The sequence below is a fragment of the Rhipicephalus sanguineus genome, chromosome 7, assembly GCF_013339695.2.
Source record: "Rhipicephalus sanguineus isolate Rsan-2018 chromosome 7, BIME_Rsan_1.4, whole genome shotgun sequence".
Lineage (NCBI taxonomy): Eukaryota > Metazoa > Arthropoda > Arachnida > Ixodida > Ixodidae > Rhipicephalus > Rhipicephalus sanguineus.
Genome location: NC_051182.1, coordinates 71,903,056 through 71,917,751, shown reverse-complemented (window position 1 = coordinate 71,917,751; position 14,696 = coordinate 71,903,056).

Sequence of the window (14,696 nt, the reverse complement as noted above, 5' to 3'; positions counted from 1 at the left end):
GTTTCTGTAACTGTCAGCCTATGGTGTCATTTACCGCTGTGTTGCCGCTTGTGTACATGCTACCAGTTTCACGCTTAATTCGCGCACGTAAATTAATCCGCGCCTCTGTGCTAAGCGAATAGGACTTGCGATTTGTAGTCATGCACGTATAGTGCACGGTGTCTGTGCTCGTCCAGCAAGCTCTTCTACTCTAGCAAGGGGCACTCATGTGCTCGATGAAATTTCGTGATTAGGAAGAATAGAGCGTGAAGAAGTTGTGCAGAAGAATGATTTTCTAAAGTAAACGAACAGGATGTCCGCTCTCACAGACTAGCAGAACGAAGTATTGCTTTCATTTAACACTCGCCTTCTAGGGGCCCTGCACCTGCTGTGGCAAAAGCCTTAGATGCATCAGCAAACGCGCAAAGTAACTGTCGCCGTCCCGCGTCGGCGGCGTCAACACGAGGGTGAAAAATCATGTGAAATGTGAAAAATCATGGCGAAATGACGTCATCATACTATCAAAGCTTGTGACGTCAGGATGACGTCAAATAATGTGACTTCATGCGATGACGTCATCACATGACATCGCCGATTTGCTCGCCTCCCCGATCGGTGGGCCGATCACGGAGGCTATGCAAATCGCCGATGTCATGTGATGACGCTATCATATGACGTACCGTAATCTCATGTCAACATGATGTCACTGTCACGTCACAAATTTAGCTATCTATTACGTCTTGGGGACGTCGTCGCATGATTTTTTACTGCCTCCAGGGTCGGAGGCGTTGCAAGTTTTCTGCACCTCACCTGCTCTTGTATTGCCTCCGCATTGGTGGGCCGATCACTGAGGCTGTGCAAAGTGCCGTTGTCATGTGATCACAATATCAGATGACGCAACGTAATCTGACTTCAGCATGACGTCATTGACACGCCACAATTATGAGCTATCTATGACGTCCTGGTGACGTCGTCACATAATTTTTGCCTCACTCGCGTTGGCGCCGACACTTGGGGGCTCCGACAATTCGCGCGTTTCGTGAGGTATCAAGACGTTCGCCTAAAAGCAATATTATAATGACCATGACATTCAACAGCGCGAATTCTGCTTGCATGAGCCCCTCCATACTGTTGAAAGCGCGAGCATGGTAGATCGGATTTCTGATCTTGCACATAAATAATGATATCATTGTTATGTATATAGTGGACTCAACCGTATAACTCTGATTTCGGAGCGAGCATCATCGGAGGGACGAAAACTTAGCACGAGATCACTGTGCAGAGAAGAGCCAGCCGAACCGTACTAAAAATATCTTCAGCGTCATTAACATTACCAAGCGTCGTTATTATTTAACCTAAGCTTCACAAAATTAACTTATGCAAACGAAAATAGACGCAAACACACAGGCCTTTATAGCACGAAAGTCACTGATGATTTGATACTCCCTCATGCGAATTCTGAGCTCAGCTTTGTGTTGAAGCAACGCCAACTGTGTTTGAAGTTCTGGCAATCCGCTGTTGTAGCATTGTAACATTTGTTACATATTGCCGCATAAACTGCCAGTGCTCGAGTGCTGCGCACACCACTCTGTGCATTGCAGGCGTCGCGCACCAAGCAAAACACCAAAATCCCATTTACGACAACCGAGAGTCTCAGTGCACCTGCAAGCCCTGCATGCACACGAGCTCCGACCGAAGGGCGAGCGCGCGTGACGGAGGAAGAAAGCGAAGGTAGAGGCCAGTGGATTTTAATATCATCAGACTCCGCGGTATCTGTCTTTCGTCCTCGTTCGCTCTATCGGTCTAGCCGACCAACACAGAAACGGGCGTCTAAAAGCTGCGCTCTAAAAGCACAACGCGTTGCGTAGAATGTCATGGAGTGGAATCAGCGTACACAACTCTAGAAGTCAGTTTCTCGATGATTTGAACACATCAAATAACTCCATATTACTCATTAAACTTGTATAACAGTATGCTTGCACTATTTCGCTTTAGTAATTTGTTAGCAGCGATAGATTTCACGAATCAACAGCGCGTACATAACCTCAGCTGTGCGGCCGTCGCGCAGAAAGCGTAAATATGGCAAATAGCGCCGCAGCGCAGGCGCGGCAGTGACGTGGCCGGCGTCATCGCCGCGCCGCGATGTCACTGCCCCGCCCATTCGCCAGGCTCCCCCCATATACGGCGCTGTTACGGGGTGGTTGGACGTCTTCGTGAGTGAGTATTCTTACGCTTATTGTGGGGAATCCCCACGCACGAAGAGTACACTGCGGAACAAAGGGTAGGTCATGCTCCCAGGGAACGATGGTACTCATGTTGGAGCAGATACGTCTGTTTCATCACCACAAAGTGCATGGTATGGCGCGACAATTCGCATATTACACGCAGCTGATAATGAAGATGTATTAACCGAGTGTAAGATAATGAAGATGTCTCGAATGTCACCTTTAAAATGTCTGCTACTAATTCCTTATGAAGCAATGAGCAGGTTAAAAAAAACCCTATTAGAAGTCATGTAGCGATAGCAGCGAATGAATGAATGAATGAATGAATGAATAATGAATGAAAAAATCAATGAATGAATGAAATAAAATCCCGCAGATGCTACTAATTGTAGGAATCAACTTCATGCGATGCAGTCAAGCAGTAGCTGCTGTTACGTTTGCACCTGTCATTATTCATGGCAGACGCCTTGGGTATGTACCTGTCGGCCACAGTTTTTCCCAGTGATCGGAGGTGTGCTTCCCTGGAGGTGTGCTTCCGTACATGTGGTCAAGTGAGCCAGGCATTCCACCGTGGGCGGGTTCCGAGGAACCCGACGGAGGTATCACGAACCCCTTTCTTGCGCAGTGTTGACAGCGTGAGACGGTGCCGCTGGAGACGTCCTCATCGAACCTGCGCATGTCTTCGCCTGAACGCAGCCATTAGTGATTTCAGGTGTTCGAGACAGCGGACGTTAGCGCTAGAAACAAGAAGCGCCAGAAGACGCAGCGCACAGCGAGAAAGCACGTTGTCAAGTCTCCAAAATGACAGGGGTTCAACAAGGTTAGATAGTTCATATCTTTGATACTTTGCAAAATCACTCAGGAGCTGGCTCATGTCGTCAGTTTAAAGAAGAACTAGTTGAAAAATAGGCACATAGGTTTTGAACGCGCAGGGCAGCTCATGCTTCAGATTTGAATTCACAATTTGAACGCAGTAGCAAAACGATTCTTTGGTGTATTGGAGTTGATCGCACAGGTTACTTTCAGATGTCTGTCCCCTCCTTTCGGCGACAGCAGCGTAGTATTCTGAAAATCTGCGACAGTCTTTAAATGGTTAGTCTCGTCAAGGAGGTCCAACAGACTTGTGACATCTGATGCGAAGACCTCGGTTGGATCATGCCATTGACTAATAAGTGCGTGAAAACGAACGCCAGGTATGGGATAAACTTGGTGTACCACGGTACACTCTGCCTCAAGTTCCTTAATGATTGAGAGCATGGCACACGAATGGGTCTTTAGAAACCTCATCTTAACGAGCAAGTCGTGCACAGCTTCAGGCGATGAAGTAAGACTTGCGCTTCTCACACTGCGTTCCCTTGGCTTCGTCGCTTCTCAAGAAAGACAAAATGGCGCGCCAGTAGTCGGAAATTTCTTCTAGAGCTTCGTGAAAAGAGAAGCACTTCGACGGACTTACGGTTTTCAATGCCTTGACGGAGAAGCTCATGGCCAAGCACAGAAGACCAAACTTACGGCGATGCTCCAGCAACGACTTCAACAGGGAAGGAAAGTGCACAACAAAATCGTGAGCTACGTTAAACGAGCTTGTCTTAATTCCATCCTCCAGAGCCTTGTTGAGTAGGTGGCAGGGATCTTTGAAGTGAAGCGCCTTGAATTCGGGGATGGAGAGTTACAAGTCTGCGAATCTTTTGCATGTAGGAAGCTGATTAGGAGCAGAATACAGCTGCGTCGCCTAATACAGCTACGCGCGGTAAATTTTAAATCGGTCAAACCAGAAGTTCTATCAATGAGCGCTTAGAACTTGCCCTTTCGATGAAGAACGGAACCAGGTCATATTTGTCCTGGAAATTGGAGTTTTTCGGATAAACCCGAACTGTCAAAAATTTTCCCGTCGAATGTTTATCAGATGTTTTCGGATAAGACCGAAAACACGGAGACCTAATTAGGAGTTAGGCAATCACGCTGTTGTGTGTAGTGACAAAACCAAAGAAAAACAGCAATGGTTACAGATAAACTATTTTTTCTGTTTGAGGATCTAAGCATTGTAGCGGACGAAGGAATGGGTAGGTCGCAAATTCTGCAGCTGGTTGTGAAGAAGCCAGTGAGGAGGAAATTGAATTGGCGTTTGAGGTTTTCAAAACGTTTGAGGCGGGAGAAAAGAAAAGAGGAAAAGGAAAGTGAGGAACGAAAGTTATGGAGAATTGCTCTCGAAAATGAAAGCAGACGCTTGGCCGCAGCGAGTGGAGGGGCTTCTGAACGGTTGAGCGAGCCGGAATCATTCAGCATGGATAAATATGTAATCGCTTTTCTAGCCGGGAAAGACATAGAAGTATTCCTTTGAGGTTTTCAACAAACTTGCGAAGGGATTAACGTTTCTCCGAGTACATGGCCAGAACGCTTGCTTTCCCTCTTATGGTATGAAGCAGCTGAAGTTCTCACCAGACTCAGTGTGCAAAAGGCAGGTAATTACGTGACTGTTAAGGCTGCATTATTAAAAAAGTACCTCCTTTCCGCCGAAGCATTTCGTCAAAGGTTTCGAAACACAGAAAAGAAGGATAGTGAGGGATATCCTAACTTCGCTTGCAACATGAAGAAAAACCTAATCGAGTGGTTAAGAAGCACAGAATCCTGCGAGAGTAGACAGGTTCATCGACGCCATCTGAGTACGATCACTTGTCCGTTCGGAAAACCCGTTACAGAGGCAGCTGTCTCAACATCACTGTCAATGAAGTACCCGTATATATTTTGAAATCGGTCAGACAGGATAGTGCTCCAGTGTGGTCAGAAACTTAGCGAAGGAACTCTTCAGGTAATGATTCATTCCAAAGCACCAGAAGTCGCCTCTGTGGCACCAGAAGAACCAGTCACACCGTCAGAAGAAACTGAGTTCAACGTAGCTAGACCATAAACTAGAGGAACATCCAGCTCTCCAGCATACTGAGGCTATATCGACGAAGCTAGATCATAATCTAGAGGGAGAGCAAGTTGACACGCACGCAGCCGGAAAGGGGGTCATTAATATCACCGGCCTCGAAAAACTTTGATGAGCTAGTGCACGTAAACAAAAAGTCGCTGGCAGCTGAGCAAGTGAGTGATCCTACCCGAGTTAAATTAGTTTTCCGTAAAATAGAGGATCGCTATAGGGACAACGCGACGTTGCAGAAAAAAAGGGGGCTTGTTGTATCGGCACTACGGGGATAAATCTGGGAGGATTCTGGGTCAGTTGGTCATTCCTAGAAAATACTGGGAGGATGTTTTGGATCTCTGCTGTGGAAACCGGTGGTCTGGCCATGTAGAATAAACAAATAAAAATAGTTATTGTTAATCGAATACTACTGCCCTGGGTCCATTTCTAAGATCATGTGGCACGTGCCAACGCATGGGTAAGTCTGGGAAAAAGTAGAAAGCTCCATTAAAATTGATACCTATAATATCGGAACCATTGCTAAGTCCGCTAATAGATATGGTGGCACCCCTTTCAACAACTCAGTCGGGTTATAGGTATTTGTTCACCAGGCTTGCCCCGGCACCGCGTTTCCAGAAGCAGTCCCTCTGAAGGAGCCCACTTCAATAGAAATAGTTGACGCGCTTCTGTCACCTTTCTCACGAGTGGTCTTTCCGGCAAAAATACAGGCTCATCCAGCGTCACTTTTCACGAGCTCTTTGACTGCAACTTGCTTACAGAAGTTTCGGGTTTAGTTCATACGTAGTTCTGTCTACCATCCTCAATCGAAGAGGGTCGATTGTCGAAGGGCTTGTCGAATAGAACAAGGGCCAGGCTCAAAAGAATGCCAAGCTTTATTACGACACGAATAGTAGACTTTGAACATTTAGCATCGGGGATCAAGTAATGATTATCAGACCTTTGCGGAAGGGAAAACTCGAAATACATTAGGACGGGCCAGTCGAAGTGTTCCATAAGCTTTCTTACACTAACTACACATTGAAAGCCATATTGAATGAATGAGGTGAGGATCTAGCATTGTAACCTGATGAAGCCTTGCGTAGAACGTTGTGAACTTCACCATAAAGGGGCCCAAAGAAGTGCAAACCGTTTTCGACGGATGCGCATGATTTCCGACACGGAAGTTCGTCTTGAAGAGGTCGTAGCTTTCGATGTAAGATCGAAAGCTCTTGAGCTTGAGCAGGTACGGGAACTAAAGGAACTATTAGGACAGTATCTGGATAAGTTCAGTCATCGGCCGGCTAGAACCGAACTGATAAACCACGAAATAGAACTCGCATCAGCAGAACCGGTAAGTTCCATATGGGTACAGCGCAAACGACGAAAGACACAGAAGACACAGTTGTCACAGTCGTCAAGACACAGTTGTCAGTCAGCGCTCGTGTTGTTAAGTCTTCTTCTGTGTGTTTCGTCTTTTGCGCTGTTCCGAAATGAACCCGCACCAACTAGCCTAACTCTCCCTTTTGCTGCGATAAGGTCGAAGCCATACCGAGTGTCTCCGCTACAGAAGGAGATTATGGAGGAAGTGGTACGGCGCATGCTGGAGCTCGGGGTGATCGAGCCCGCTGAAAGTGATTACGCGTCCCCACTAATACTTTGGAAGCCCCTAATAAGGACCCTCGTGTGGACTACAGGAAGTTGAATGCCATTACTTGGGATCAGTTGTACCCAATCCGAAATATTTAGTAGCGAATCAAAAGGGTCGGCGCTCTCAAATACATTTATTTCCACGCTAAATCTCCTGTGAGGATACTGGCAAGTTCTTCATTCAGAATGTGCCGCCCTCTATGCTGCATTCGTTTAACAATATTATCTGTGGTTTTATGTCCCAAAACCAAGCTATGATTATGAGGGACACCATAGTGGAGGGCTCTGGAAACTTCTACCATCTGGTGTTACTTAACGTGCACTGAAATCACAGAGCACACGGGCCTCTACCATTTCGCCTCCACCGAAATGCGACCGCCGCAGCCGGGATCCAATCCTCGACCATGGCGCATTTATTTCACCTGTAGGTCATTTTAGACCTGTGGTTCTTAGCTTCGGGCTAAAGAACGCGCCTTTTAGCTTCTCCAACCTAGGCCATGTTTGGAGCAGGGAACGAGACAGCCGTCCGAAATGAAAACAGATGCCATTGCCGATTTTTCACAGTGACGCACGCAAACAGACATTCGGTCTTTCCTGGGACTTGTCGGCTACTGCCATTGTTACATCCCCTGTTTTTCGCCACTAGCATGTCCACTTACAGACGCACTGAATTAAGGGGAGCCAAGTACCTTGCAATAGGATGACAACAAAGAAGCCGTCTTTATTGGTTTCAAAGCATTGCTAGTCTCCCGACCTGTGCTACGGTCTCATCGAACCGACGTTCTCATCGAACATCGGCAGGTCTTTACCTGAACGCAACCAGAAGCATTTGCAGCTCCTCCGAAGTCATCCACCATCCCCCCACGCTCCTTCAGACTCAGACTTTTCGCCTGACATTTACGTATTCGAGCCATCGAGGCATGGTCAAGGTACGTGTGAATTGTGTGGCCCACTTGTTTTCCCCGTTGGACATCTCGACCATGCTCCTCATCAACGGATGTAACGAGTGGTCATTTCATCATTTCTGGTGGGCAGAGCACTGTGGCGGCAAGACACCGGATTAGCAGGAGCTGCTGTCACCGCTTCCCCCATGTCTAAATGTTGGCAGACGCGGGGCAAGAAAAGCTGAAGACCTTTGTACAAAAATGTTCATTCTATCAATCAAAAGAACTATGTACACACATTCGTTTCTATTTATGAGCGCGTCTCCTCAGTGAAAACATCAGCTATGTGGACGACAGCGGGAGCCAGCTACCATAACGAGACGCGCCGAACCTTATCCCTTACACTGCTTATGCCGCATCTTTAGCTTTGAGCCAAACGTTACGAGGTGGTTCGACGTCTTCGAGATGGCGTATATTTACGCATATTGTAGGAACTACGGGGCACGCCGAGAACACTGGTGCGTAAAGGGTAGGTCATGGTCCTAGCGAACACCGGCACTCACATTAGAGCATAAGCGTCAGTTTCATCACCACAATTTCCACGCTACGGGACGACGATAAGCATATTATACGTAGCGGTCGTAGGCATATACGCACAACGCTTCACATTACCTTGCGGAGTCAGATATGATATGTTTGTTATATGCATATAAACGCGGATAGCCCACACATCAGCCGAGTTGGCATTTTCGTTGCATCACGCTTGTATATTTTTATTTTCCGCAACAGTTTGAGGCATTGGTGTGTCTATGCGATACAGTTCTTGATTGCCATTTGGACGAAGCAACCGTCACTGCACGACGATCGGCGAGAGGCTGAGAAGACTAGGCATCGCGGACGACGCAGCCGTTGCTCATGAAATCCACAGAGCACCTCTCACCGATTAAGGTTCAGCTTTCCGTAACGTCCTCGTGCCCCTAGCCGATCGTGGCCCCATCGCTAAACTCCGCTGGCCAGATCTCCCTTCTCTTCCCGATCATTCTTTTAACCCGTTCTTATCACTTCCCCCTGAGAGCTACTGCTGAGATGTCATCCACTGAGACAGACAGTTGCGGGGCTATCATTTTTCTTCCCTTCCTGTTCTTTTATTGATAAGAATCTCTCCCCCAACCCTGCTACGCGGAATGCGGGGGTTCCAATCCGGCTCAAGCCGTGATGTTTATTCTTTGCCTCCATCGAGTTATTTATTCCATCGGCAAAACCATCGATCCCGGCACCGTCGTTTCTGAGACACGCGCTTCTTAACACTGTCGGGTTCAGATACTGCGTGAACATGTGCATTTATTGCCCGTGCACGTACTGTCGCGAGCTGCACGAAACGGAGCGTCACTTTTGAACATTTCGATGTCCATTGCTGCACTTATGCGTGCAGTGGCACGTCACTTTTGAACATTTCGATGTCCATTGCTGCACTTATGCGTGCAGTGGCACGACATATAGTAGTTCTCAGTTAGTCATACTCACTATTTATTCGCGTTTTTAGTCGTTAACTAGCTACCCTTTAACCAAAGATCATGCCATCGTTAAAGTAAATGTCGAAGGCCTGCGCTAAGATTTAACACAATGCCCACCAATTAGCGAGTGCATGTCGCCCTAGAAATTAAAGCTAGGACAACTTCGCACTGCTGTTGCCAAGCCTGAATGAACAGCGGGGCTGGGCGGCTTACCTTAGCCTACCAGCCAAGCCTAGCCTAGACATAGCCGCTTAAGCCAAGATATAGCACAGAGCACAGAGAGGGGCACTTGAGGCTGGAAAGGGAAGTTTAGAACCTTTCTATAATTCTTTCCAGGTCCTTCTTTTGCTCTCTCTCTGTGTTTCTTTCTATTCCTTTATTTCTTTCTTTTTGTCTTCTCGTTCTCTCCCTCATGGCAACGCAATTATATGGGACTCTTATATGCTTGTTCTGCTACAGTGCTACCGTAATGATTCCAATTTCCCAAGCATAATGTTAGAAATTTGCACAATTGTTTTTAAAGCATCAAGAAATGCAATCTTGTAAATCTATGCGAATTACTCCATGTTTTTATCTTGACAGGTAGGGCTACGGTCTAAACCACAGGTCTTTGTGCCGGAAATTTAGCTAGCTGCAAGATCATGCGCAACATTTTTCATGCTAGAGGGCAAAGTAATGCAATCTGAGAAAAGTAAATCGACATGTATAGTGCACAGCCACATATTTCTCAAAGCCGTTCCTAGGCTTCGCCCACTTATCGAGATGCCTTGATGTGTACTCAGACACCAAGTCCCAATGGTATGCCATCTCTTCAGATTGTACTTACATGTTGTTGTTTTAAATACGTAGTGCACAATATCTTCAGGAGGAGCGCCATCTACACACGGGAGCTCGCAAGAGAGAATTGGGATAGCATTACCTTTTTACAGCGGTACTGTTTAGGCTCGAGGTCAGACCACTGGCGTGCGCAAAACATTCGGGCGGGTAGGCGCCACAGGAAAGGGATAAGCCCCCACTACCGAGTGCAACAGGTGCGAGGGAAATGCAATGAGAGGAGAAGAAGAGAGCGGAGTGAAGGAAAATGATGGAGAGCGGTGTGGAAAGAGGTTGGCGCCTGGGTTGGCAGAGAGTAAAGCCTAGTAAAGCCAGGAGTGCTGAAGTAAGCAGCTGGGAAGGAGGAGGGAGGCGAGCGTTAAACGAAAACTCTGGTCGGCGAAGTTTACAGCAGGAAGGACAGGAGGAGCAGATGAGAAACCGGGAGCCTAAGGAAAAAAACAGGTAAAAGAAAATAACACTTCTTAGCAAGGCGGGATTCCAATCCGGGTACCCACGGTACGAAGGCGAGTGTCGCAACCACTCGGCTATCCAGGCACCGTAGAAGAACAAGCATTTATGGCTACCATAGGATGCGTTGCTATGGGGGAGAGAACGAGTTGAAGACAAAGTGAAAGAAAAAAAAGAAGCAAAGAAAGAAAGTAAAAAATAGAGAGAGAGAGGGAAAGCAGGACCTGGAAAGAAAGAGAAAGAAATAGAGAAAGAGTGTAAAATTCTTTTTTTATGCTCAAGTGGGTATCTCTATGATCCTGTGTCTATATCGTGGCTTAAGTCGCCATGTCTAGGTTAGACTTTGCTGGTAGGTTAAGGTAGGCCGCCTAGCCCCGCTGTTCATTCAGGCTTGGTAACAGCAGTGCAAAGTAGCCCTAATTTTATTTTAAGGGGCGAATTGGTGGGTATTGTCTTAAACCTTGCCGCGCGCCTTCGACATTTACTTTAACGATGGCGTGATCTTGTAGAGTAAATGTTTTTTAGTTAAAAGGGGAGCTAGTCTACGACTAAACAGGCAAATAAGTACTGACTATGACTAAATGAGAACTACTGTATGTCGTACAATAGCGTGCATAAGTACTAAGTGACGAAATGGTCCTGTAACAGTTCGGATGGTGCAGCTGCCCCTGCGTGCCGCTCGCGACGGTATGTACACGCGCAATAAGTGCACATGTTTACGTAGCACCATGTTAAAATACCCTTGTAACTTGGACCTCTACCTATGTAACGTAAATATGCGAAATTATATGGTCCTCGAACAGAAAAGAAAGCGCTGCATACACGAGCAGCTCGTGGCAGAAATAACCAGTGTTGTTACCAATACAATACACATACGCAAGTTTCGCCATCTGAAGATACTTGTCACGCTGGTATCCGTGAATTTTCGGGCAGCGAAATATCTGTGGTGTATGATGAAACACTCAAAGGTACACACGTTTATCATTTTTCTTGATGCACGACACACGACGAACCGATGTTAGAGCTGAAGGTGTTTACGGTTGTCTCTGTGAGTTCGTGAGGCCGGACAAACTACTTACTGACCTAATGCACGCGCAGGCACACGCTGATGATACAACAGAATGTTGAAACTCCGCAGACTGTTTGCAAATATAAAAAGCCGGTGAAACGTAATTAGGCATGCGGTGGCTCTGCAGTGTAGTAGTTGTCCGCTTTTGGTGCTTGCGGGCATGAGTTCGATTGTTGTGCCGTGTGTAATTTTCATGGTGATGCCCTATTTGTGTGTAAGTGAAAAGACGTAAACCTTGTCATTATCCCCACAGAGGACCATTACTGAAAATTGTCCGTGAAATGCTGTTACAGTGCCAAAAAGTCTTGTTTTTTCGCGACCGCGTTAGGGTCCCATATTGACAGGATGACACACGCAGGCGCTGCAGGCCGTACCTATCTAAAGCCCCTTGATCTAGAAAGTAGCGACACTCTCCTCCGCGCGCGCGTTTTCCTCCTCAATTCTCCTCGGATTTCTCCCTCCCCTGGCCGGCGCGCTGCGCACGGCACGCTGAACCCTCCACTGGCTCGCCGTAGCCGCATTAAAATCACTGCGCGCGCTTGTTTAATCGGCTCCTTGAAGCGTCAAATGAGAACCTGTTTCTTAAGCAATAGTCATGACGAAAGTGGGCTTCCGATAGAACAAAGTGACAAATATATTTTTAAAGACGCTTGGGTATATACAAATAAGCGCTTCGAAAAAAATTAGTATATCAACTGGCGGCTGAGCGGTTTACCTTCCCGTCGCCGCCTGGGCTGTCCTTAACACGGTGTATTAACGCATATAATGTAACCAGCATAAAGTATAGGCGATAATTTTTTTCATAATTGTGGTCTTGATGAGCTAAAAGAAGGCACCCAAGAAGGAATGTGGTGGTTTACTTAAATTGGGCCAAATGAGTGAGCCGGAAGCCGTTTTGTGTCAATGCCGCTGTCAGACACGCACGCACACGATGCATGCACGCAGGCACACACACACGCCTATACACACGTGATAAAGACACGCACATATGTACACACACGGACATGCATACACACGCGATACAGACACGCACACACATAGATACACACGATCATACGCACGGGATACAGGCAGGCACGCTCATACACATGCAATATAGATACGCACATACATACACACGCGCGTACACACGTCTTATAGACACACGTGCGTGGACATGCGAACAGACACGCACGCACTTACATACACATGCGCATACACACGTGATATAGACACGCACGCACATACATGCATATACACGCGCATATAGACGCGATACAGACACGCACATACATGCATACACACGCGATACAGACACGCACGCTCATACATACATACACACGCGATACAGACACGCACGCTCATACATACATACACACGCGATACAGACACGCACGCACATACATACACACGCGATACAGGCACGCACGCTCATACCTACATACACACGCGATACAGGCACGCACGCTCTTACCTACATACACACGCGATACAGACACGCACGCTCATACATACATACACACGCGATACAGACACGCACGCACATACATATATACACACGCGATACAGACACGCACGCTCATACATACATACACACGCGATACAGACACGCACGCTCATACATACATACACACGCGATACAGACACGCACGCTCATACATACATACACACGCGATACAGACACGCACGTTCATACATACATACACACGCGATACAGACACGCACGCACGCACATACATACATACATACACACGCGATACAGACACGCACGCACATACATACACACGCAATGCAGACACGCACGCACATACATACACACGCTATGCAGACACGCACGCACACACATACACACGCGATGCAGACACGCACGCGCATAAATACACACGCGATACTGAGACGCAGGCACATACATACACACGCGATACAGACACACACGCACATACACAGCGATACAGAAACGCACGCGCATGCACAAGTGATACAGAGTATACAGACACGCACGCGCAGGCGCACGCATACACATACGTGCGTACACGCACAAACACCGCGAATACACAAACGCACGCACATGCACTCACACGTTAACACGTGCGCACACGCACATACAAACGCAGGCGCACATATTGACCTAAAATTCTACATAACCTATGCGAGGCCGTTCTGCATTTCTGGGGGGCTCCTATAGGGAACCCAAGCTCAAGTTTGCGGCGCGACGACAGCGCCGCGCCAGCCGCGCTGCGGCTCTGTCGGAAAGCTCTGAACCTTCGGCGCGGCCGACTCAGCCCCTTTCACGGTAGCGGTAGCGCACGTGCGCACGCGTTCTTCTCTCGGTGCGGGTAACTAGGGGGCCGTCAGCCGGGTACGTTGAACCGAGAGGCTTGCTGTGCGAAGCTGCGCATTTCAGCGATGGCAGAAGCGACCCCGCGGAAGCGCAAGCGTGGTCCGAAGTATTGCGGTTTAGCGGCCAGCCACAACAGTGCAGACAACACCAAGGCACGCGATTCACGTGTTAAACTGTATCGTTTCCCGGGCGTGTCGTATGAGAAATAAAGGCGGCAAGCGTGGATAGCTGACAGCGCTGTCTCGCCTTCTATTTTGGCTGTCTTGAGTTCATCGCTTTCGTTCGTTCCGACCACCTGAATCGGTAAGTAACGCGGCGCATGCACGCATCGACTACATTAATGATTACTCGCTGTCTTCTCGTATTGTTAAAGTCCAGTTACGGTTGTAGGTGAAGCAACTTGTTTTGATTCCCCGTGTTCGTGAGACCTACCAGTCGTTGTTGAACGTTCACATTCGCGTTATACCGTTAGCATTGCGCGGTTGGTTGAATTCAACTGAACTCGGCACATCGTCAGAAGTTCGGCGCCTGCATTTCACGCGTCGGGAAGGCTGCTTTATCACGCCGGAACGGACGTCTGTGCATTTACAGCAAGCTTTGACATCGTTCTGCAGGTTTGCTTTGTTTTTGTCACTTTATTAGGGTGATATATATTTAAGCCGCGAAATATAACTGGCACTTAATACATGCTTTGCAATTGCAACCTTGAAGTAACCACCTTCTGACTTTGTGCGATTTTCTAGCCGCGTTCACGCAACAGGTTTTATACGCCTGTCAAGTCGATATCATAAAAAGAGACTGCAAGCATGACGCGAGAGCCGAAAAAAACGAGGCGAGCAGTTCATCTTGCTTCACAGTGGTTAAAGCTCAGC